The sequence below is a fragment of the Lepeophtheirus salmonis genome, chromosome 13, assembly GCF_016086655.4.
Source record: "Lepeophtheirus salmonis chromosome 13, UVic_Lsal_1.4, whole genome shotgun sequence".
In the NCBI taxonomy this organism is placed as follows: Eukaryota; Metazoa; Arthropoda; class Copepoda; order Siphonostomatoida; family Caligidae; genus Lepeophtheirus; species Lepeophtheirus salmonis.
Genome location: NC_052143.2, coordinates 27396409 through 27423983, shown reverse-complemented (window position 1 = coordinate 27423983; position 27575 = coordinate 27396409). Strand labels below are relative to the sequence as shown.

General features: G+C 29.8%; 1 protein-coding gene and 1 long non-coding RNA gene across 2 annotated transcripts in view; both read left to right on the top strand.

The window, feature by feature from the left end:
* LOC121127670 (uncharacterized) overlaps positions 1–27575 on the top strand; it is a 103858-nt gene that overhangs the window by 65140 nt on the left and 11143 nt on the right. The window lies entirely within an intron of this gene.
* Positions 3278–26019, top strand: LOC139906982 (uncharacterized). Its single transcript, XR_011783263.1, has 2 exons — positions 3278–24579; positions 25128–26019. It is a non-coding gene; the product is annotated as an uncharacterized lncRNA (long non-coding RNA).

Genomic DNA, 27575 nt, shown 5'->3' with positions numbered 1-27575 from the left:
AATAAAAAAAAGTGTATATCAGCATGGTAAAACCTGACAATTTAAAAAATATTTCAGAGGAGAGCAGCTTAGCTGTTATGATATTTCATTAGATCATCTACAGTTAGCTGTGACGAGGGAGGAGAGGGAGAAGGAAATAAATAGTGATGGGACGATTCCAAAAATAAATCCCGATGCTGATACGATTCTGGTGAAAATTACCGATGCCCATTCTTTACTCTGGAATTTTTTTTTGGAATAGATGAAACTTTGTACGTGAGATTAGGGGTAAATATTAATTTTATCTGAATAGCTATATATTTTTGAAGTTTAAAAAAGAAATGTATTATTTCAAAAAAAAAATTCCAAAAATTTGACTTATATTTTCATCCAAAATTTTTACTTTATTTGAATAGCTGTGAATTTTTAAATATTTTTTTGAAAAAAATTAAAATTTTAGTTATTTTTTAAATTCAATATTTGAATATTTAATAAATAATTGTTAAAAAAATACCATTTTGCTGTAAATTTATAGCAATCACAGTTGATAAAATAAGTGTATACATTTATAATCAACATGATTAACAAGTCAATATTGATTATGACAAACTAAACTAATATATATTTCCTTTCTGTCCAATTTTAATAGGAAAGAAAAATATATAAAGAAACTAAATTGAACTCGCTACTATATCCAATAAAACTATAATTAATAACTGAGTGTAATGTATGGATAAAACAAGGCAAATAACTCTAATCTGCTTGAGTAACCCCTGCTACCACATTAACAGCATTGTCTCTTAATTCTCAGAAGAAATGTTAAATTCTGTCATCGTATCTTCTAAGCATTTACTTATGTTTGCTGCTGTATCCGCTGATGGAAATAGAACCAATCAAAGTTTAAAAGTTTTTTGGTCAATGTTTTCTCAATGTAATTTCCTGTTAAACTTAAAAATGAGGTATTTGCAGTACTGACAGTCCAACCATCGCTTGTGAATGACATGAATTTTGTGCTATTGATCTCTTGTTGAAATATATTATTTGCTTTCTGATGAATATCCGTTACGATGTTGTCTATAATATATTTTCTTGAAGGCACTCTATAATTTGGACAAATATTGTTTAAAAGCCTATTGAATCCTAAGTCTTCAACAAGTGAAAACGGTTGTAAATCGACTGAAATAATTTAATCAATTAGATAATTATATTTTTCAGCCCTTGAGTCATTAATGTCTCATATTTTATACTTCTCTTGAATGTCATCTAATGTTAACTGCTTGTAATGTGAAACATTCAAACTTTTCATTTTTTTTTATTGAACATTTAATGGAAATCTTATCCTTTTCTTTTAATTTTTTTACATGCTGTGTTGACATATGCTTTAACATATTAGATGTGGTGTAACTTGATTTTCCAGACTTTGAACCTCTAGATATGCGAGCGTCACATAGTTTGCAGATTGATTTTGCATTGTTATCAGGATCAATCGCAAATTACCTTAAAATACTCCTACTGCCACCTTTTGGTTGGTTTGCCATTCTTGTGTTATGTTCGAAATAATATAAATTAAATAAAGTTGGTAAGTGCACTTGTATGACAGTCGATGGACGTTGTTACAACACTAATAGCGAGTATAACTGATATAGTACAATATTCATACACGTTTAAAATCGATTGGTACTGCCCAGATATGAGACCGTGCCAGGAAAGCTCGCCATTGGAAAATTTGCCTTGGGGAAGTTTATTGCCTTCCTTTTTTTAGAGTAGAATAGATACGAGTTATAAGTATTCCATATATATTTGTTCTAAGCGTGGGAACATCATTTTTTTTTTTACAAATCCTACAAAAATTTTCTTCTTTAAATTTTCTTATTTCTTCATTTATATTCAATTCTTAGTATTTTTCATAAAAAATAAAGATGTCAAAGAACATCCCATACAAGCAAAGTTTAGAACAGAGTGGGTCAGTGAGGATGTATCCAAAGACAAGATTTTTCAAATTTCTACTGACGAAAAAAATGTATATTGTAAAACAACCATTAGAACTAAAATCTCTCATATAAAGGATCATGCAAAAAGTAAGAAGTACGAATTGAATAGTGTTGCCATTGTTCCCGGTCTTCCCTACGTGTTGTTAATTTCTATATGTTCAAACTTACCCCATATATATTTGTTCTTTTGCCTAGGCGTGGGAAAATTATGTTATTACAAATCCCACATAAATTTTCTACATTAAATTTTCTCATTTCTTCATTTATATTCTAGAAATTTTTCATAAAAAAATATAGATGCCAAAGACAACCTCATACAAACAAAAGTTTAGAACAAAGTGGGTCAGCGAGGATTGTAAATATTGCGAAACAATAATTTGAGCTAAACTCTATCATGCAAAGGATCATACAAAAAGTAAGAATCACAAATTGAATAGCGAACCTTTTTCTTCGTTCCAGCAATCAAAGATAAATTTTTTTAAAGTTGAAAAATCTCGTGATACGTCTCGAGCAGAGGTGCAATAGTGTCTATTTATTCCCAAACATAGTTAACGTTCAGTTTGTGCTCAATTTTTGCTCCTCTCAGTTTTTGAGCATTTTTATCACACATTGTTTTATTTTGATATTTTATAAAATAATAAGACTCAAATCATAAATTCTTTTTTGTATCTTGACGGATATCTTATTTAATTATTTTTTCCATAACTTAGAAAAGTAATAAACAGTTAAATACTATTAATACGATTCAATACATAACAATCGGAATCGGAATTTCACCATTATTTTCCCGGTACCGATGCCGATTCCAGAAAAAGCACCTGATTCTCCGATTCCGATTAATCGTCCCATCACTAGAAATAAATAAGGACAATGGAAAGAATTACTCCGGGTTGATCCTCATTTTTACTCTAAAAAAGAAGGCCTTACAATTATAGCTCCTCAACAAACCCTCAAGGTAACTCTTTGACTTTTATGAATACACACGAATGTTCAATCTGGTATTGAATAAAATGAATTGTGCTAAGAAAGGGAAGTTTTTTTACTCATAAATTAAATAATAATGATAACAACCAAGGAGAAGAAAATTCACTTTTCGGATTACAAATTCCATAAAAAATGCCCGTCTAAAAAATACTCCAGATTTTTATAATTACATTAGATATGGGATTTCCCTTGAGCTAAATTTTGCTGTCTAGTATATTACAGTTTCTAAAAAAACACTAAAGGAATTATGAGATATTATCATTAGTGAAACTTTTTTATTACTAACAAACTCGTCGGTAATTAAATAGTATATAAGTAACACATCAATTTTTTACAATAGTCGCGTTATAACCAGTATATTTTTAATAGTACAGTTGCGTATTAATATGTATACAATGATAGTAAAAAAATAGTTTATAAATGGGTAACGGTTATTTTTTTAAATATTTATTCTTATGGAGGATAAATTTATTTAAAGAATCCTCCTCAAATAAGTAATAATAAATGTTCTCATTAATACATCAATATTTTTAACCGGATCGAATGAAACAGATTTCTTTCTTGTCTGGAAACAAAACTTTTATGCAATAAGTGTTTTGGGGACGTTTCCTTGGGACGGGGGCTAAGACTACAAATTGATTAATTATAAACACCCTTTTTTTGGAAATCATAAATTCGAAATTCACAGAGGAAAGAAGTCAATCTTGGAAGATTTACATGTCGTAATGTGCTCGAAAAAGAAAAAGGGGGAATCCCAAGTTTGGACGTGTTACGAGTAAATTCCTCTCTTTTAGGCACACGGGCCGAGTTTTCAGTCTATTTTTATTGTTTACTTAATAAAACTCCATTACATATTAACGAGCTCTGCTCATTGTACACCAATAGATATACAGGGTAGGCCAGCAAAGTAAGGACTCGAGAGATGTATTAAGAAATTCATCAATAATTTTATATTAATGTACTGTCCTGAGTCCATACGTAGTTACCCTCCGGATAGTTGGGTCTTCAGCCATGACAAGATGGTGTAACTAAGCACCTTATAGTAAAGTTCCTGACTGATTTAGTGTCCAACCTTGAAAAAGAACAGTGGCATCCTCTTTCCATCTGATACCACAACGGCAAGGAACCCTGTTTTGGTCGGATAATTGGTCCAGTAAATCCCTTGGACCTCTTCTTTTGTTTTTGCAAATCAGTGGTCGTTCGGGCGGTTATGGATTTGATCTACTATAAAAATATTCTTATTAAAGAAAATTTTGACGACTAACCCATTTGCCTTTATCCATTTGAGGATTTTCATGCACCTCTCAAATCTCCTGGGTTTCACGCCCTCTGTCAGATGTCTGTGAGTGGCGTATTTTCATTCTCTATCCTCGTAATGGGGGATCCTTAAGGAAAAGGCTTCGTATCTGCGTATCTGGAATATTGCAAAGGACTGAATTAAAATTCTTTTCACAGTCCTTAAAAGGAAAGTTGAAGTAAATGTAGCCCGTCAAAATTTGACTCTTAGACGAAAATTGCTATCTTCCTTGACAAAAGTGAGGGATTCTATTATTACCTTTTCCCATTTTTGCGTCAGGTTAAGAAAATCAATAAATGTTTTACAAATTGTCTTTGTATTATGTTCTAAGGGAGTCTGAAGTAACATCTTTAAATGGCAAGGTATAGGGAACTTATGAAAATTAGGTACTTTTAGCAGAGTGTAATAAAATTTTCCATACTTAACCATTGACTCTTGTATTGTAACCATATCGTGAATAGTTAAAATTTCTGTGGAAAGAGCCTCAATCTCAAGACTAATTGGCTATCAAAAGGTCCGAACAACACTTTTTTTTTTTTAAATGACGAATAATGTCCACAATAGAAGCCGAGTCATACATCATAAAACCTTTCCGCAAAGTTCTTTGGGAGGCAGCCAAGGAAGGAAATATGTCAAATAGAAGGGAATTAGATAAATCTGTTCCCATCGTAATATATTCAAAGATTTTACTATTAGAAATGACAGAACGCCATTCTTTTTCTGAATTACGGGATAAATCAATGATAATCTTCCCGTAAATGTTAGGTAGAACATGACTTAACTGAACTAAACCTCCCTCAAGTTGTCTCCTTGGCCTTTTTTAGAGCCTCAATATAACTTCGGTGGAATAACTTCTGTAACCCCCTTCTTCAGCTTCCATCGACAATTGGCCAATCTTGGCAACTCGGTAGCTAAATAAAGCACTGAAGGTATCAACTTTACGTTGTACAAGTCGACACGCGTCTATCCTAAGGTTTACAAACCTTTCTAAGTAGTTTTTATTTGAAACAGACTCTCCATGTCTTTCCCAATCAATTCCAAGAACCTTAATTTTATCCTTAACCAAGCACCACTGAATTTCAGAATCCTTCCCAGGAATCCACTCCCCCAATGGGAGGATTGCTGTTTTCTTTTTAATTAATTCCAAACCTGAGAATATCTTGTATTTTGAGAAAACGAAAGTAGAATTTCAATCCTCTTTTTGAACTGGAATTCCAAATTTTGAATAGTTATATCATTGGTATATCTGTCCAAAAGAGGTTTTTTTCTTTCCAAAATTAACTCCAAATCCAATGTACTTGAGCCTAATATCCTGAGCAAATTCCTCAATTGTAGCTCAATAAAAAGAAGGGGAGCACTTTTAAGACCATCCAAGGTGATCGTAGAGTCCCCATTTAATAACAGTGCCCTCACTAGGTTAAAACAAACGAGTGGGCAGTAATTGTTTGACAGAATGAAGGATTTGTCGATGATAAATAGAATAAAACGCCTTACTGAAATCAATTGCCATAATAGCACTGAACAAATTATTCAAACACAATGATTCTATCGTACATTGAATGCTGCGTGTTACATCTGAAATCTTCATATTTTCCAAAAAGCCTTTCATATGGGATCCAATCCTTTAGTTGAAAATCAGCTCTATTTGCCTTGCAATAACACCCGAAAGGACCCTATATGATTCGTTTAACACAGTTATAGGTATCCAATCATTGATATCCAAACCATCCCCTTTCTTTAGTATTAATACAACTCGACCTTTAGAGACTGACTTTGGCAATTCTCCGAATTTTTCCATATATCTGCCCACTTTCAATAAGAAGGGAGTTATTCTTCACGAAAAGATTTAAAAAATACACCTCCCACTCAATCTGGACCTGAGGCTTTATTACCCTTGAAAAATTTCTTAATATATTCATTTACATTAACGGATGTGAAAACTGGAGTATATATTCCCTTTTGTCTCCCTGAAATTTTTGGACCCCTTATACCAACTAAGGATTGGAAAGAATCGTGAAATGCACTAACGATGTCTGTCGTTTTACATTAAGTCTTTTCATTATGTACAATTTTGCTAATTGATGATGCTGTAATGTTTTCTTATGTTTTATACGCTGAGCGGGGCTATTTTCTTTTAACACCTTTTTCTTGATATCATATTCCTAAAGTTTCGATAAGTATTAACTAAGTCTGACGTGTAGCTTTTTAAAAAAAAGGACTCATTATCTAAAATATCATCCACATCTTTTTGAAACTGCATTACTGCAGCCCTTGTATCTCTAACATATTTACATGATAATAATTTAATGATCCTATTAAACTTTTTAGCAACTTGCTTGGAGAAACATTTGAATCAAAAGAATCGACTAGTCTAGTTTTCATGGTCCCTTGAAACCCTTCTTCTTCGAGAATCCATTTCTCTATTTTGAACTTTCGAGTTCCCAAAAGGCTGTAAATTCAATTTCAGTTATTTTATAGTCGGAACTAGGTTCGGGACGATACTTGGCAGTATTAATTCTTGACAAAAATGATGGAGAGACGAGAACATGATCAATTCTTGAAGAATGTAGCCCCCTCCTCCAGGAAAATGTTTCCTCTGAAGATGTGACCTTCATAACATCTACTAAGAGGTCTTTTCTATTTTTTTCATCTTGGCCGACTTAAAAACCAATATCCTAGACCATTTAACTATGTCCGTAATCTTCATCACATCAACTCCAGCATCTAGGAGTTCTGAGATGACCTTCCTTTTTTGCTTGTTACTCATGATGATGAAATGATTTTATGATTAGGTTGTTTATATAAAAAGAACAGAAGAAATAGAATATCAAAAAATAATCACTAAAACTTTCATAGTAATGAGAAAATAAACATTAATTAACAGTCCACGTTTTGCTGTCCTACTCTGTATAATACCTAACTTTAGTTCTACTAATAGTCAATTTCAAAAATATTTACTTAGAAAAATTATGTTATCACAAAAATACATAGTCAAAAAATATTGTTACATCTTTAAGTTTTTCTATTTTTTATGCCCATAATATATTTACAACAAATCCAAGAACCACAGACTCCATTTTTTTATCTTCATGTGAGATAGAATGAAAAATCTTATACTAATGTTTAATATAATAACATAGAAAAATTACAGTTGTTGTAAAATAAATCTGTATCAAACTTAAGTAAGAAATCAATTATGTAAATAAACATTTTGTAAATTTTACACAATATTTTTTTTAGATCAACAATTAGATGGAATGTAATTAACATACTTAATAGAACCGAGGTGTTGCCCCATCCGAATTTAACTTCATTTATATAAATATACAGTCAAATCTCGATGTATGAAATAATGTTTGTAATCAACATTCTCTCTGATATCATTTTTTTTCAAAATAAAATTCTTTGTATATAAGAAACATGAGATAAAATGCGTAAAAAGTCAACTTTTTCTTCCTTTTTATGTTATCAACTTCATATTAATTCATGAATTTGATGTAAAAGAAAAAAAAAATGAAGAATTCACATGAGGTACAAATCGTAAGATGGCATAGTATATTTTTTAACCATATGTTTCTTTTTAAATACATTTGTTTTCCATTTTTCATTCAATACGGATTCATATCATGAGTAATTTCCCAAAGATCACAAATAATAACACAAAAAAGCAACAAAAACTACCAAATTTATGAAATAAAGTAACATTTTATCTTTAAAATTTGGTTGTATTAGATTATTTATATAAGTTGCCGATTATTGATTTTTTTTATAAAACTCGGATATAAGAAAAAATTCTGATAAAGTCAACTTCTCATCTAAAAAATATCACTATCCTTATCCAAATTTGACTGTATATCTAAATGTCGAGGATTAATTTTTATAACTATAGTTAACTATAAGATATAAAAAAGCACTCTTTTTAAGCGTGTGGGGATACAATTGTACGATTATGTAATTGATTATATGAATCGATGATATAAATTAAGCGAATTTTAATCCTTAAATGAATTTAAAAGTGATAAATTAATTCGAAAATAATATTTCGAGTAACAAGCTGACTAATGATACAAATATCATAACGATTTTGTTTTATTTGAAAATGTGATTAATATAATTTACAAGTGAATGAGACGTAATGGTTTTTAATTTTTTTTTCTTTTGTTGAGGTGACCAAAATAAGAGCAGGAAATATGAATATTTGTAAAGAAAAGAAAAAAAAGATATTCCTACCTTTTTATGAAAAATATTCTCTGAAAACATTTAGACATGACGTCTTCATATATAAACATTGAATGATTTTATTAATTGTTAACTATTAAAATTCACAACAACGGAATGTGCATAACATACATATGTACAAATAAAGGAGGCAAGTTGGTGTTATAGACTTTTTGAGTAAATTTCATATGGTAGCAAACCGGATTGGAGTATGAAAAAGGATCCCATCCATTTTTATTATTAAAGGGTGTAATAATGAAGTCCAGCACTTTAAATTTCTAGATTTATCCACCATAGAAGATGACAAAATAGCGACATGCTTCTTTTTTTGGTGATGAAATATAAATTTTATTGGTTCACTTAGTTGCCAAAGTACCGGAATGGAGTCAACCATAGAATATGACAACCCTATTACATGCTATTAGCAAGGCTGAGCTCTCAAAGAGGATATGGATGGACAAGAGAAGGGTTGTGGAGTTAAGAAATGCTATGGTGGATAACAACCACCCCAAAGTAGTGATCAGGAGCACAGCTAATACTGGATGTCTAAGTTCATTTGGGCTGATACCTGTCTCAACCTGAATCCAATACATTGTTTTGTCTGAAATTACATTGAGGGAAAGGTCAACGAAAGTTATTATACCACCAATAATTCCCTGATCCTGTCCATCGTTCTGGAGTACAACCATTTATATTGATCTCTAGTTTCAAGGGTCTAAGTGTGGCTTAAGACTTGAATTGAGGGCGGAATTAAAGCCAACAGAGGTTTCATCGAGGGATATTTTTAATCAATGATTATATCTTCTAATTAATTTTTGTTTTTTTGAATAAGTCTTATGAAATTAATATATTTGGTGATAATTTTAAGTAGATAGATCAAAGGCTCCTTATTTCTTTGTTATACCATGTACATACTTCAACTTGGAACACGCTAATTTTAAAATTTACAAAATTAATAGATAATATGGGTCACTAGAAATGAAACCTTTTGAACCATAATTCATTTTTTCATCCAGAAGTATGATTTACCTTTCTGATCTAGCGAATTGTGATAAACTTATTTATATCCGGAGACAAATTAAACATAAGATTCCCACGGTAATGAAGCAGTTTCTCAATATCGAAGATAACTTTGTGACATATATTTATGGAATGATAATCCTAATATACCATTAAAAGTTCTCCATATTAGAGGGATAACTCTGCCTGGTTTAGTTGAAGGCAACAGAGGATTTATTTTTGTAGATAACATTTCTGATAGAAGGCTTAATAAATAAAAAGACATATTTATGTATTTTTTTCAACAATACAAGTTTTTAAATCAACGAGTCCTAAATAGAAGTACAGATACAATACACAATATTTATCTATGACTTAAACCATAAGCTACTCTACGTATACTGTTGAAAAATAATAAGCAATAATTAAAACAGTCTAAAATGGCGTAGTTTCAACTCATTGGCGCACTTCGCTCAAGATATGCACAATATCTTTTTTATTTATTACATAATCATTAAAAGATAAGGAGTTCTGTAAAAAGCTCCAGGAAGGATTAAGTTCATTTATACTATACGAATTATACCACAAAAAAGTAGAAAATTTGAATAAAAATATACTTAACTCACATCAATGAAGCTACCCTAAATGGTTACGCTTGGAATTTCCCACTTTGACTTTTTTCTAATTTTGCAACTATGTACAATAATCTCAAGTAATTGAAAATCGCGTCATTTGATAGCTAAATCAATGAGTTTTTGAAAGTAGATGCTTTGTCAATTATTCAGGTGAGGAGTGACTGAGATGTGGATTGAAGAGATCAGTATCGCCAAAAGAGATTATTTGGATGAGATCAGAAATATTTAGGCCATTTTATTTCCATCAATGGGTACAAAGTAAACTCAGACTTATTCATAAGGACCATAAATTGTTATTCATTTTAAAAGTATGTTTTGTAGCAAGTCAACGTTGCCTCACCGCAGACTTCCGAAATAAGTCATTATTTTTAAGGAAATTTTAAGTAATGCTGACCCAACGAGATTTGACCCCCTTCATCTTCAGATATAAATATCTTTGATTATTATTTTTAATACGTAATCAAGAGGAAGGATGACGGTGTCCTCCACCCCAATTTTGATGCCATCAAAGCGAGTATAAGTAGAGGTTAATAAATCTGAAATTACTTCATTAGAAATATTCGAGCGTTACTCTGTTTATTGACAGTAGATTTGTATCCTTGGATTGAATTTCTTCTATTTAAAGATTATACCTCCACATTTCAAGTACAAATATTTTGTTTACGAAGACTAATATTTGGATCCTCTTTTTTATTTTGTCTTCTGATAGCATATGGTATTTTTCTCCAGTAACTATTTATATTCGGAAATAAAACGCAGAATAATGAGTAGTAAGAAAATAAAGTATCCTTGATGTCATGGTTGTTTGTACTAGTAGAAAATCATTGTTTATATAATTGGCTCTAAAACAACAAATCTATTAAAAAGGGTACAGCTTTACTGTCTATATTAAAAAATAACATATAATAATATTATGTTTCTTTTAAAATGACTTGAAAATAAATTAAAGAATAAGAACATTGACTTATCATCCTATAGATGATATTAGAATTTCAGGTTTTCTCAGATTGTCAATATTCTGTGGTCTAGATTTTTTTAAAGTAGCCATATTGCATCAATGGTATTTTATAATGATTTTCAGTAAAATCCTATTTGTACATTAGTTATGGGAATTCTTTTAAAACTATATATAAATCTTCATAAATTTGCTTTCATCCCTGATTCCATGTATTTTTCCCAGGTAATCGATTTGAACAACTTATAAGTTTTCTTCGTATAAACAATAATGACAATATAAAACCCACCGAATATTTTATCATTTTTTGGATGTAGTAATAGTCAATTCTTGGCTACCGTACTTCATGACATTCCACCAAAAGTATTTAGAGAATAATTTTTTCATATGTATATGTTACATCAATATAACCCTTTCTAGAAAAGGAATTAACTGTTTTACATTTGTATTATTTGGAACTAAAAAAAAAAGTTATTGTTTTATTTTGCCTTTGAATTATACCTTAGTATTTCCCCAATGATAACTATATCGTATCACTACTTTTTTTTTTTTTTTTTTTTTATATGATCCCAATGATGCCATATGGAATCATTCTCGTTTTGTGCTTTAAACTCAAAATTTAATTTTGAAATGTGCATATATGTGTTATATGATGCTTCTAATAAGATTTTGCTGTAAGATATTTTTTTTTTCACTCACAAATTAATTTGGGAAAGAAAAGGTTAAATTACTAATATTCTGCATTGGCCCCCAAAAATTATCTTTAAAACTCTTAAAATGCATTTATATGCATGTATATTTGATCTAATTAAAATTTCAACATCTACAGTAAATATTAATTATTAAAGCTACTTCATTTCCCCTTCAAATTTTAACATGAATTCTTTCCTGGAGTTTGTCAAAACCTTACATAAAAAGTATAATAATAATCATTTTTTAAATAATTTCTGCCTACAAGATATTCCAGATCAACGTAGGGGTATACATGAACATTTTGAGTATTTTGTTTCATCTATTTTTCCACAAAAATCTTTAATACCTAGGGATATGAACAAGTTATTTACAATGACCTTGAATTTGATATTTTCGTGTCTAGCGTATAAAACATAAAAAATATATCATTGAAACTAAGGCCTTTAATTATTATTTAGAAAAAAAGAGCAAAATTTGATAACACAATCAATAATTAATAAATGAATTCTGGATTTGTCTCTTTTTAGTAAACTATTCTTCTTTTCTCTTTCACTCTTTTTTTAAAATTTAATAATCTAAGGTCAATTTTTGAAATTTTCAGAAAATTTTTATTAAAAAACCGAAACAATTATCGCAAAAACTTTTATCAAAATAAGTTAATAGATAGCAAATTCTTAACATCTATCTAACTATTAAACCATTAATACATAGATTTCCTAAAAATATACATCTCATCTCTTCGAAAAATGGAAACATTACAACAAGGTTTTAATCTATATCTTTTACGTAAAAAGATAAGGAAAAAAATGAAAAAATAATAAAAGGCAAGCATTTTTTAATATGTGGTGTAAAATTTACCCTTGGACAGAAATAAAAGGTTGATAACATATTTAAACAAATTAAAGCAATATTTATTGGCTTTGATTTGATACCCATATCAATGCTATACGATAAGCCATTGCGAAGCTATGGTGAAAAGAATACAATTAATCACGTTTTATAGCCTTTTTTTAGATATATCAACAATGAATTTTCAAGGCTCATGCGGCAGGCATAGCCACGGTTCAAAATCCTAATGACTGGATATTTAGTTTCTATAGACCTTGGAGAATGGGAAAAAGTTAAATAATAAAAGGTTTGAAAAAAAAGTTAAAATGTGAACAGGTCTAGTACCCATTCTATTTAACTATTTGTTTATCAGTGTCGATCATTGATAAACACATCAATTACTTTGCAAACTCTTACATTAATTACTGAAAATGGCAAAGATCCAAGGTATGTCCAAAACCTAAGGTCACTTTCATTTATAAATACCTCATATAAAAGAAACAATCATGGGCTTAGCAAGATAATTCGGAAGATCCTTCTTTATATCATGGATGTGAATAGGGTAATAGATTCGGATTCAATAGAAGTGAAGAATAAAGAGAGCATAACGTGGAATTGATGTGCATTGATTTAAAAAAAAAAAAGTCTTCAGACATCATTTTTCATAATTTTATATTGGAAAGTATAATTAGTTATATTTTTGGCAATAAAGACGAGAATAGCCGCTCTTTGCCTGTGTAACATCTATACATAGCACTCAAATGATGTGCAAATAGTTTTGAAATTAGAAGAAGTAGTTGGCAGGGAGATCCTTTATCGAATCTGAGCAATGAACCAACTAGTAAAGAAAATTGACTCAGCAGATTTTATAAGAAGTGTCGATTTGGGGAGTTTTGAGCACAAGGTGGAAGGTTTTATGAATTAATAGACTTACGACGTCTTTTTTTATGTCTAGTCCAGATATATTGCGCCAGTAAAAATCAGTAGCTTTTTGGGCATGTTAGCAGAAAAGAAAACAAAAATCCACACACTCACCAAGACAATATAAATAATGTTTTGGAGGGGAGCCGCTTAGCTATGATGACGTCTCATTCGATGAGTTACACACACCTTCAATATGGAGGTATGAGAAAAGGAAATGAACAAGAACATAGGGTATTCTCAATTCTACTCCGAGGCCAATAGGGACTTAATTCCGCAGCAAACCTTCAAGATTACTCTCCGTCTTTTATGGTGACACGCAAATGTTCAATCCAGTTTTTGTATTTACAAATATAATTATATGTAGTAGAATAGGAAATTTGTTTCTCAGTAATTGTATAATAACAATAGCAGCATAGGAAAAGAAAATTATTCCTTCAGATTGCCAACTCAAAAAAAAAAAAAAAAAAAAAAAACCGGGCGAGCTAAAAATTGCAACTGATTAACATCACTGTATAGAATAAGTACCTGCTAAACATACATATAAGTTACAACTTAGATGCATTGGTGCAACGCCATTTGGCCAACAATAAAATATAAAACATATTTTAAACAATAAGTTACTTTTTTTTTTGTAATAAAGAGAAGGTGTAGTCAAAATAAATCCATCATTTTGATGGATTTTTTTATTAATGTTTATAACCTTGTCAATCAAATCATTGTGTGACGGTCGAACACGATGGTTTCCATTATTTTATCCGGCAATTGGCTACCCAGAGTGTGGTACATCTTTGACGACTTTTAAATTACCAAAACGGAATCAAAAAATTAACAACTGTATGATTTGCTGTTATCCTACAAGGATAATATACACTATTCACTTTTTCAGTAGCATGGCTTACGTTTTCCCCTTTATTGAAGAAAAACTGTAAAATATGGCTTATTTTCTGTTCACTAGTGATAATCTTTGACACGCACTCGAACAAACCTGAGTCAAACAATCACAAAATTGTTTGATACAATTTTAGTACAAAATCATATATTTCAAAGATCATCTAGCGTTAAACAATCACACTTACTAAATTGGAAAAGTATGGGATTTATTTTTACTAATCCCATTACATGTTTTATATTGTTATAAAAGAATGTTATAATGATTAATTATTTTGAAATATGGCAAAAATGTAATTCAATTTCTAAAACAATAAGTTATAGATAAAAATAATCCTTAAATGATTATTTTGTACTGAAGAAACATACCTTGGTTGACACCAAGGAATAAAAATATTAATTAAATCATATTTAAGCGATTTTAATATTTATAGTAAAAAAAACCTTTTTTAAATGAATTTCATTTGACAAATTTATGTATACATATCTTCAAAACGTTTATGTATGTACATCACAAATAGTTTATATTTATAACTTTTACATGGATTATATTTTATATGAACAAAATATATTTCTTTTTGATGTAAAATTATTTTAAGTACTCTTCATAAAATCTCAAAAATGATTTAAAATTTAGCAAATATTAAAAGTACAGGTTATTAAATATGTACTTTCTAAAGATATTTATAATATATCAGTTTGGGAGTTCAAGTATCCTCAATTAAATGATGGTATTTTTTTAGTATTCTTTTTTAACCACAAATGTTCGTATATATACAAGGTCTAATGTATACATCCGGAAAAAGTAACTAACGAGGCCAGTTATCGAGTTAACAGCCATATATAAGAGTTTGAGAGTCTTAGTCACCATTTCGTTTCAATTTTGCGGGGAAAGTATCAACAATAACCATAAAAACGACATTAACATTGCTGAATTAGCTATCATCGACTCCACTGAGTAGCCCTGGACTTCTGTCTACTATGTAGAATAACGTCACCAGGAGGCTCCAAAGCCACATGAAGAGGATCTTTAAATTGTGCATTTGATTCAACATGACTATGCACCGGTGCACGGCACCAAATTTGTCCAATATTGGCTCCAAACCAATGTCTATGCTTTCTTGGACGACAGGACCTGACTCTCAGCTCCCCCAAATGAACCTCTTGGACTTCTACGTCAGGAGGAGTGATAAGGCAGGGCTTGTTCCAAGTCCCACACATTTGTAAATGCCTTGAAGGCCAGCATTGTGTGTAAGACCAAGCATCTTGATCCTGCTCTCGCCAGAAACCTATGTTTCAGCTTCAGGTACAGGATTAATTGCTTGATGATGATTAAATAAAATGCAGACTTTTAGTCTTTTTATTTGACTTAATGTAATCCACGTTTGCCCGGATTGATCTGTTAGATCCTGTATAAACAAATTTAAAAAAACTTTGTCCAAATTAAACAAAAAAAACAACCCTGAATATAGGCTGGATTCTTTTTGTCTTACTCTTATCTAATTTATTTTTAGATTATTATTCAATCACAATGACAACACCTACTCACTTATATATAAATGTGTAAATTCATTTAATATATTCATATATGTCTCAGGATAAATATGATCCAAAGGATAAAAAGATAATTAATTGGAAATAATTTAAAAAGAGAACAACTAGAATCAATAGAAAATTTCTAGAGATAATTTTTCAGAGCTAACAATATACATGTTAAAATATTTATATTAAGTACTATTTATTTCACAAATCTCTAGGAAGGTTAATATCAGTTCTTAATATAAGACCTAAATAGATCCCGTTGGTCCTTGAAAAAAAGTCTCAAGATGAAAAGTGATTTCTACATGGCGTCATATTTATTCATATTAATACTTAGTACTCATGCTTAGGAACTGAATTTGTTAATTATAATATTGAATGTACAAGAATAATTTTACCAAAGTATACATGTATGTGATGTGTTAACATAAATACAAACTTGAATAAAAATCCAGAAAACAGATAATTCTTTTTATTTTTGCTGCATACAAATTTGAGGTGCTTTCAAATGGTTAATGAGACATGCACACACCTGCAATATTTCATTAATACGACTATATTTTGATTTATTATATCAAAATAATTTATATGAATTACATCAGGGAGAATTATAAACACAGTATACCCTGTATAAAGTTCAATGCAATATTTTTAAATACATCTATACTCCTATTTCTTAGATCAAAATATTTTTACGATATACATCATGGAGTACTATACCCCTTGCATCCAGTGACTCGTTTTCATACATCATATAGAGGGAGAGACAAACTTTACTTTATTAATATAGATTAAAAAACTGTAATTCATTTTTTTTCTTTGCCTATGTTACCCACATTTATCGTGTAGTCAATTTGAAAAAAACAAAAAAAATGATGGCCAACCTTAAGTTTAAGTATTTATTTAAAAATTATATTTATTTTACAGAAAATATTTTTAGTTCTTCCGTTTTGTATTAATATATATTTTCGCTTTACACTTCCACTAATGAGCATTCAACGTATAATTGAAACAAATACATCCCAACAACTCAAAGATCTTATTAATATTCATAGTAAAACTTAACTTCACCATAAACTGAAGTGTTTTTTAAGTAATCGATACATTGAAGGCCTTAGTGGTATCCTTGAGTCAAATTTATTTTGTCAGGTAAATTTGCCAGCAACAATAGTTGCTTCTAAAACAAGAGACATCATCTTCTTAATAATCAATCATGTTCCATTACAAAGTTTGGGAACATTTTTATTTATTAATGGAATCATTTGAACTCTGACTTTGAAGGTGAGTAATGTGTCATTCGTAAAATAAATAGTTATATTCATAAGCACACAAATAATTTTCTAAAAAAATTATTCATTGATTTTATCAACTTTTTGATCACTTGGTGCTATAATTGGTTTATCCTGTAAGTATATCTCCATATATTCTTGATAACTGGAGTAATAATAGCTCATAGCTTTTTTTAAAGTTCAACTGTAGATCAGCATTTATTTCCACAATCCAATTTTATAATTCCATCGTAGACATCAGCAGGGATCTTTTTCTTTTTTTATAATGTGATGTTACATTGTTATAAACATAGAGTGCACACTCAAAAATGGAGAGTTTACGAACATACAAACTCTGCTTTACTATCATCATAGACATCTACATCTCTTTTTTCCCTTCTTTTTTTCAAAATTTAAAGAAATATATATAATGTGCTGAGTCAGATGCTACATTCTAGGATTAAGTAGTTATGGTGCTCTAAGATAGTAAGAGTACGCTCAAAAATGAGGCGTTGATAACCATCCAAACAGACAAAATTTGCTTTACTATAATAATAATTCAATCTTTTAAGAGGAATATCTTCAAACTTGAGCTAATTTGCATAATTTTGAAGGTAAAACATTATTTTTAATGTATAAAAATGAATATTTACAGCTTTTTTTTTTTTTTAAATTCTAACAACTATTTGAATAAAAAAGGGAAAAATCAGAATATAAAACGAAATAGTTATAAAGAAGATATTTGTTTTTGTTGTTGGCGATAAAAACACCATTGTGTGTATCTAAACAAACATTTTTCATGTAGAATCCCTTATTTTTTAACATAATATTTATGTGAATAGATGGATAAATGAAGTTTTATAAAGGTGTATTTTTATCCATAGTTTTTTTTGTGATAAACAAAAAAACATATTTCCATAAAAAGCTTAATCTTTATCATGTTTCCAATGTTTTTTCTTGTGGTAGTTTAATACGTTTATGATTAAAGAATCTTTTATTTGAAAAAAATATGAATGCCGAATATTGAATATTAAATTTCATTAAGCCTATTAAGATAGCAAACTATTGACAGAAATGGTTATTAGTACTAGTTTTAGGTTGCAAAGCATATTCAAGAAATACACATTTGTAATCAGACAAGATCCGACTGGATTCCTGGGCTCTGGAGAGGAAGTTAGTTTTTTCGTACATGAGTTTTTTTTTTTTTTTTTTTTTCATAAAACAAGTTGAAAATGTACCATAAAATTATAAGTACAAGGAAATAATTACTGTACTGACAGAAAAACATACAGTGGATACGAATTAAAAAACAGAATTAAGAAGAGGATTATCGACTTTGTCTTAGTATGTATTGATAAAATAATTCGAAATAAAATCTATAATACGGGTACATCCTAGTGAATATAGAAAACAATATCTCAAACTTTTCAAAAACAATTTTTATATAATGATGTTATGTACAAGTGTCAAATATGAAAAATGTTAATGTGCAAAATTCATTCAGAAAAAATAATACTGTATAATTCTAAATTATGTTCACTCATATTTTCAAAACTTATAAAAAAAACTTAATATTAATTTGGAAAGTTATTTTCTATTAAAAATAATATCAGTATTACCAGACAAAGCTCGGAGTAATTAAGTGTTGACGAACATACAAACATTGTTTTAATAATATAAAAGATAACTCTTCACAGATTCTCCAAGTTACTCTTAAATTTTCATGAGCACAGTCACACGTAATTACTCACTACTGTGATGTTTTCTTCTCAAAAATAATAGGATAATGAGAAAATAAAAAAAATCTTTAGGTAGTCAACAACAACCTGGAACACTAAAAAATGCTTTGGATTTACAACATTAAAAATATGTACTCCACATTTCTTTCTTAAAATAACTCGCTCAGGTTTAGCTACACACGCTAAACCCAATTTAAAATATTTAAACATTTGACAGCCCCATTAAATATAAAAAGATTATTCATAATGAAAGCCTTCATTCTCGATAACGATCTGTACACGGCATCTGAATACGAGGTATGACTTTGCTACCTCGTGCGGATCAATGTTCTTCATTTTATTGACGATGTGGATATTCAAGGCCTCAACTGAGGCATGATGATTCTAGCAGGCAATTCTCTCTACCCTACCAGACAGGTAAGAGCCATATGAATTAAGATCAGGGCTGTTGGCTGGCCAAAAGTCCTGCACATTTTGTCCTAAGAACTCTTGGACAATCTTGGCCTTAAGAGTAGGTCTAGTCCTGCAATAATGTATATGGTTTCTCATAAACATGTCCCGGAGAACGTCCTCATAGACCTCCTGGTCATCTACTGGTCCTTTTGGAAGAAGTGGGGGGCATAACTTGTCCTTCCGTACTGATGACCACCAGGACAGATTTTTTGTTTTCATGACTGGTTCGATCTCATCAATGTCCAGACAGTTCCATCTATTATTTTTGCTTGTCGTCTATGGTGAAGATTTTCTCGTCCGAAAAAAACCGCACGTGACCCCCTTTACTCTTCATTTGGTTGATAAGAATCTTGCCTTTGTTCAATCTTTCTGCCTTATTCTGCTCTGTTAGTAGATGCTTTGACCCTAGACAAGAAACGCAGGTCATACATTTTTGATTTTCCCTTTGCTCACGTTACAGTACTTGGCCAGCCTAAACTTAATGTTTCTAAATGAGTGTCAATTGATCGTTTCAAGCCAGCTATTTGTCTGGATTTTATAAGATCTTGTTGAATGAGCTGCTCTCTCAGTTTTTTCCTTCCCATCAAAGGCCTTAAATACGTCATAAACGGTTGATTTTGGATATTTGAAGACGGAAATTATCTCCTGTGCAGAGTGTCCCACGCGGTGAGCTTCGATGATGGAAATTCTTCTGTCTATTTCTATGCTTGAATGACGAGTTACTCAAAAAACCTGTTATTTAATTTGGCAGCTAACACTTGTCACATGTTTTAAATTTTTTACCGAAAAGTCTCTAAATTTCTAATAATTAGCCGTTGAAGTTATTCCAGATTTACATTGTCTACCCTGTTTGTACTTTCCTTTTTTTTATGCATATGACACGCTGAGCTTTATTTATTGTTAAAAAAAAATTCCACTTAAGACAATAAAACAAACAAACAGACAAACTTTGTTTTTTTAATATAGGTTAATAATTTGAAAAAATTTAAACCCATCAATTCATCGCTTATAGTATTAATTTCTACTCAAATAGTCAATATCTCCTTAAAATTGTGTATATTGGACGAGTCCTTATACAACCTTACATATTTAATAGGATTAATATCACTTTAGAGAAGGATTTTTTAAAATTTGATAGAATATACAAAACTTTGTAAACTTTAATCAAAAAAGCAAACATTGATAAAATCCAGTGGATTCTTAACTATTTGTTTAAAATTCTCTGTCATTTTATTATTATTCATAGGTATAAATGTATTAGATACAGGGTGGGAATTATAAATATGGATCAAGTTTAGATCTCAATATCTATGCAAGCATGCAATTTATGTTTATGAATGTGTGTTCATAAGATTCAGTTGACAAAATTATTCAAAAAAATAGAAAATCCTTGAGATGTTCTCTGAATACGTACATTATGTGATTATTATTGTGTTTATCTTTCCGGTAACAAACCCAAAACCTGCATAGTTCAATAGATAATTATCCCAAACAATTGAAATTGATGTTAAGAGATTATAATTCAAACTGGGTTGGTTTGTCCAAATCGGTTTTATTCCGAAAAATCCAGCTCTGTTGAGATATAAATATATATATTTTTTATTTTTTTTTGCAAAATAAGTGTGGTCTTCTAGCTCGCCGAATCTGAATCCCTGGAAATAATATTTTTGCGACATAAACAATACACATACCACTGTTTACTCTTAGCAGGTTTCATTTTGTGGCAGTGATCCAAAGAGTTCCTCATCAAGCCTTGTCCTAGGTTTAGGGTCCGTTGGAAGGCTGTGGTTGAAGCTGGAGGCGGTTGGTTAGAGTTATTTCTTCACAATGGACCATTTTATGTAGAAGCAAAATATTTTTAAATCGCTGAATTAATTTAGATAAATAAATTGTGAGATACATTATCATTAAATTTGTCGTATTTAATATACACCCCCCTCTACCCCCTGTAAAAACATTCTTTAATGTCTATTTTCATATTTATTAATTAATTTAATTTATATATGTTTTTGGTCAAAATAAAACAATTTGAATTTTTGTTTATATGATTAAGATATATGTTTTAGAATTCATTTTAGTTAGTGTTATAAGTCCTTTTGACCTATATGTAAATATAGTTAGTGACCATTTCCTTGTAATATGTAAGTTTTCTTTATATGGTAGTTCAAAGGAAAATATTATGTATCTTCATCTAATATAATGTTTGTTTGCACCCTATATTTTGAACCTGTTACATCATTTTAAGGTTACAAGTTAAATGTATTACTACATAAACTACAATCCTTTATTATCTTATAATAATCGCTTTCAATGCCCTTTATTTACATAGATACATTTTTAAATCTACATTACAGGCATGGATATATAATAAGTAGGTTGAAGGTAAAAAATATACTTGATCCACATGATGTTCATTTTTAAGAAGTTGTAAAAACACTTACAAGGAGAACAAGAGAATGAATATTGATTTTTTATTCTCACATAATCTTTTTGTAAATTCTGGGAAGATATTTAATATGTACCATTCGTAGAAAAATATTAGATCATTTATTAATTTGAAAATAATCCATAGAAGTCCAATGTAGGTATGTTACAAAAGAGGGAGTGTTGTAATCTTTTTTCTTGTCCACGTATTAAGTTGCTTTAAACAGTTGATCAATAAGAAGTTTTGTGACGCATAAATATGTACATCTTTTCAATCATAAATTTGATAACTTTTTCTTAAAGACATTACAAAAAAATTTACCTTAATGATGTTCTAGGTGTTTTAAACTATATTGGCATTACAAAAATTTTAGTAAATGTCACAATAATTACAGCTTAGTTTAATAGCTTAAAATTACCTCCGAATTATCTTCGACGTTTTGCGCTAAAAATAAACTTTCTAATTAATTAGATACTTTTTTTTTATACCTAAGAAAGCTTGAACATTTTTCTATTCATTAGTGAAAAAAATATACAAATTGATTGAAAGTATCAGTTTTTATGAGATTAAGTAATTTGTAGCCGTTAATGAATAAAGGATGCAATGAATTGTAGATTTAGATGGTAGTTTGGGGACAAAATTACCACTTCCAGTTGACAGAGAAAATTTTCAAAAACACATAAGGAACATGGAATATTTTTCTATTCCTTAGAGAAAAAAATATATATAAGTTGATTGACGGAATCAGTTTTTATGTATTAAAAAAAGTTGTTATCGCTAATAAATAATAGTACTATTTCTTTATCTTTAAATTGCCCTTGACGTTTTGTGCCAAAAATAATTTTTAATTAATGGAGATTTTTTTTTTTTTTGGAAGCTAAGGAAACTGGAATATTTTTCTATTCTAAAAAACACAAAAAATTAAAGACAGAATCAGTTTTTATGGGATAAAAATTTTTGTAGGAACTAATAAAATATGAGAGGAGCGTCCTGTTTCTGTTATTCTAATTCCTTTCCAGTAACTGAACCTCGTACAATTTATATCTAGGAAAGTGTAGGTTCCGTGATTCAAACTAAGACAGTCCTAAAAGTAGAAAGACATAATTTAGCATTTAATACGACAGTATTGAGAAACCAATTCTAGTACATGCGATTCAAGGAAAAGACATATTCAATTTTCGACCACGAATCTTCGGATTTCTCAGTTAATAGCCAATGGATTTTAATAATAGAGGTATAAGCCCCTTTTCAAATTTATATTTTGACTTTTTTCAGACTATGTAACATACCTATCGAATGATTATAATTAGATTTGTATTATAAGATTACGAAATATTTAACTAGAATAATGAAATACTACCAGGAGTATCCTGCATTGCTCAGAGTTCATAACCGTAAAAAGAAAGACAAACTTTGCTTTAATAATATACAAGATAACCGGGAACTCCCCAACTAATCATTCGTGTTACTTTCCATTTCTTATGAGCACACTCACCAGAGTAATTAATTACTAATTACAAAAGAAGGGATTTGTGTAAAGAAAAACCTTTTTGAAGGAAAAACAGTGGTTTCGTGTACTCTTTCTCCTATTTTGCTCCTTTTTAATTAGTAGTCGTTTTGTGAGCTTCTAACTCTGATAAAAGTATTCTGACTTATCTTTTGTGTAAGTTGTGTCTAAAAATGCAAAATAAAATAATTTTATAGGAATTGATTTAAAATATCAATATTTTCTCTGCACTAAATATATGTATAATGTAGAAGGTTCTCCTCTTTCTATCAGTAATTAATTTTCTACCCCAAAATCATATTAGAGGCGCTTGATATTAAATAGGGTCTGAATTCAGTAGTATCATCAGTCTCCCTTCCGCCTTATCCTTGTGCTCTTACAAAAATCATATTTATACTAATTACTTAGATGTTCTCTCCTCATAAAGGAAAGAATAAGGATGATACCTTGAAAGAATTTAAGTTTTCCAAAATCAACAAAACTTACACGCTAAAAAATGCAATGGATTTACAGCTCAATGTATATGAACAACTTTTTTTTTTAACTTTGCTTTATTATTAATAATATCAGGAATATGACAGAGATTACAAAAACTATATTTTAATCATTGATTACTTCTGACATATTTTGTTTATTTTAAATAATCTTTCTTGAAAATATGTGTATATACTAATCAAAGGTGCATATACTCATGTGTGACTTATCGCATAAAAATGTCTTATTAAAAGTGACAGAGATAGTTGCTTCATCGCCCATTTCTCGGACATAAAAATTATACAGCTAGAAAACATACATTATGATTAAATAATATTATGGAAATGATGGTGAAAAAGATCAAATAATATTGTCAAAATAATAAGGGTAGTATAAAAAAATGTATTTTTTCTCCAATAGATGGCTTTAGTAATATGCATCTTGCGTTGTACAAGTGCGATCAATTTACGTCATTTCGTATTTAGAAAACTTATAAGACAGTTTTGTATTTGTTTTACTAAGTATTGTTTGAGTGCTCATTAAAGATGGGACATCAAGAAAGAGAAAGTAAGCCATATCTTACAGTTTTTCTTCGATGAAGGCAAAAACACAAGTCAGGCGAATAGTTTTATAGTTTTGATACTAAAGCAGCCAATCTCGTGCAATTTTGGTTTCGCAGATTCTGCTTTGATAATGTTGATGTCAAAGATGCACCCCGCTATGGAAGGCCAATTATCGAAGAAGGTGAATAAAATAATGGAAATAGTCGAGTCTACCCGTCATGTAAGTACTGTTTTGAATGCCAAGGAGATAAATACTAATTGATTTTTTTAACCCATGTAAAACAATGAATTTCTTTCTATTGATCCTTTAATTACAAAAGATACTTAACAAAAATGATTATTTTTTAGAGAATGATAGGTTAATTGAAATTTTAAAGGAAATAAGTATTTTTGACAAATGCAGTCAGTTTTCCATTATTTTTGTTGTCAAATGTATAATTTGACTAATTATATATTTCTCTATAATTTAATATTATTTTATCAAAATTCAAACTCACTTTTTTCCTACACAAATGAATAATGTTTCAAATTCTATAAAGTTTGTGCTTTATTTTAAAGGAAAACAAAAACAAAATTTTAGTATGCTTAGAGGTAATAATTATACTATCGGGAGTCACTAAGAAATGATTTTTTAAGAATTTACGTGACCTTGTGTCTCTGAAATGAGAGGCACTTACAAAAAATCAGCTAACAATATATGATATTGGTGTTTACTCTGTTTGTTGTTTGTTTTATTTTTACCGGGAAGTTTAAATTTTCTCTGATTAGACATACCAAGCTACACAATGTACCCGTTCCTTGTCGTTTGAAAATGAATTAGCTCATTCGGAAGAGGTCTCTGCGTCGTCAAGGTGTGATGGATGGATTAGGAAACTAAATTTATCTCGTATTGGTTGCATAGGATTATGTCTTCGACTTCCCGAATTGTTGATGGAAGAAAATTCACAGCTCAATTTCAGAGAGCCACAGGAATTTTGTTTTTTAGCAAATTATTCAATACTATTAGACACGCTTTTTCGGATTGTCCACAATTACATATTCTGAGATCATTTATTAGTTTAAACCTGAAGAGTCTGGAGAACAATAAAGTTAATATAATAAAGGCGATAATTCTGTTCGACATGTCTTCAAAAAAGAAAGAAAGTACTCGATAGGGAATGATTTATTAAATGTAAAGAGTTACCTAGCTAAGAATATAACTGTAGGATACCCCGTGGTTGTAGAGGATATTCTTGCTATTTTAATTTCGGCGGTGGCAAGATATGGAGTGTTCGAGTTGAAGATACCTAGGGTGATCGAAGGTACTTGGGACTGGGCCTCTGATATCATTCATCAAACGCATCAAGATATTTTCTGACTTTGCATAAGATCCTCAAACTCTTTAGAAAGAGCAAAAAAAAAAAAAAAACCCGAGTTACTTGTTGGTTTAAAAGCAAATGTACTATTAATATTTTATGTTTGTATTTTATTGATATTAGATGCTAATGTTTTTAATTTAGATATATGAATATTTTATGTTTGAAGGCCTTAATCTGATGAAGAAAATTTTAAACCATAATGTTTAATGATATTTTTATAAATGTATCCTCACCGGAAAATTTAGATAATTCTATTTTTTTATAAATTATTTTCTGTCCAAATAAAGGTTAAAAAAATGAAATATCGACTGGCAAAGAAAAACTACATAATTCAAATAGATGGGCTGAAACGTTCTGGGATTCACACATAGATAAAATTATTTTTTTGTATTCACCTCATTTTAATTTAGTACCAACCTTCAAAAGACAGCCATCAAAATTTCATAACAATTTTTTATTTTGTTTGTTAGTTATTGGGCTAAGTGTGACGCTACATTTGTTATTTAGAAAATAATGGATTTAAAAAATCTTGTTTTAATTTACACTGTTTTTTTTATGGGTAAAAATACCGTTCAAGCTAAGCAATGGCTAGATAAGTTTCAAGGGGACTCCAGAAAGTGAATAAAAAATAATAATTTTAAAAAAGCCAATTTTGAATGAAAAAAAATGTTTTTTTAAAACCTTGGGAATTTTCAGGCCATATGTTACATATCATACTCATTTTATATCGTATTTTAGAAAATAACGATAAAACGTAAAGCAAATCTCATTACTTTTTTAAGGAAATAAATCATTGTTTGTACCTACATATGTTTTTAGATTAATTACATTACTGGATTTGTGTATCCAATTAGTATAATAGATTTATAGATACTCCTTAAAAATATTTGTTATAATTATTTGAGGTGAAAAATAGTGTCATACAAATTCAATGCTATTTTGGTTAATGTTGAAAATAATATTTTGATATTTATGCATTCAATGCATGATTTACTATGAATTTGCTATAATTTGATATGTTTCTATTCGAAACCATAAATTATAGGAGTTAATTATATATATATATTTATTGGTTCCTTTATGATTAAAATGATAGTTATGACTATTCAGAGCAAAATATTTGTTAAACATTTATAAAATAAGTGAAAAGGGGCATGTAGTGCATCAACATAAAAAGAATCTTAAACAAAAATCAAGAAAATAAGGATATCCCAATTCATTATCTTTCTTCATACAAAGTTGATCTTATTTAGCGGTTCACATTATATTATTTTCAATCTGTAAATACAAAATAGAGAAGGAAGACAAGAAGACATCTTATCACTGAACAGAACAAGCTGAGACGTTTGGGTAGAGCAAAGAAGATTCTAAATTTTATCAAGCCCATCAAAAATTTGCTCCTTTCTGATGAAAAAAATCCACCGTTGATGCTTCTATCAATAAGCAGAAGAATTACTACATCACAACCGAACATTCAGAAAATGTCTCAGCTTTAGTGAAATCCAGTTTTGTGCGTTGTGGTGTCTGCCCTCCCATTTAAGTTGAGTGGAAGGAGGCACCTTATACAGATGCTTACATCGAACTTCTGGATAAGAAACGGCTACATAGGGGCAGAGAAAAGTTTGGGAACAACTTTTTTTTCACTCAAGACGGAGCTCCGTGTCATTGTTCAACGAAAACCCCCGGACTTTTGGGATCTCAACATGTAACCGCCCTACTCTCTAGAAGCCAACCCCTTGCACTACTCTATCTTGGCTCGTCTAGAGGAAAGGGTGTGTTCTGTGTGTGCACCAGTCTCGAGTATGACTACATAGTCAATGTCTGCTAGAGATTTAGGGCTTGTACCAAACCAATTATT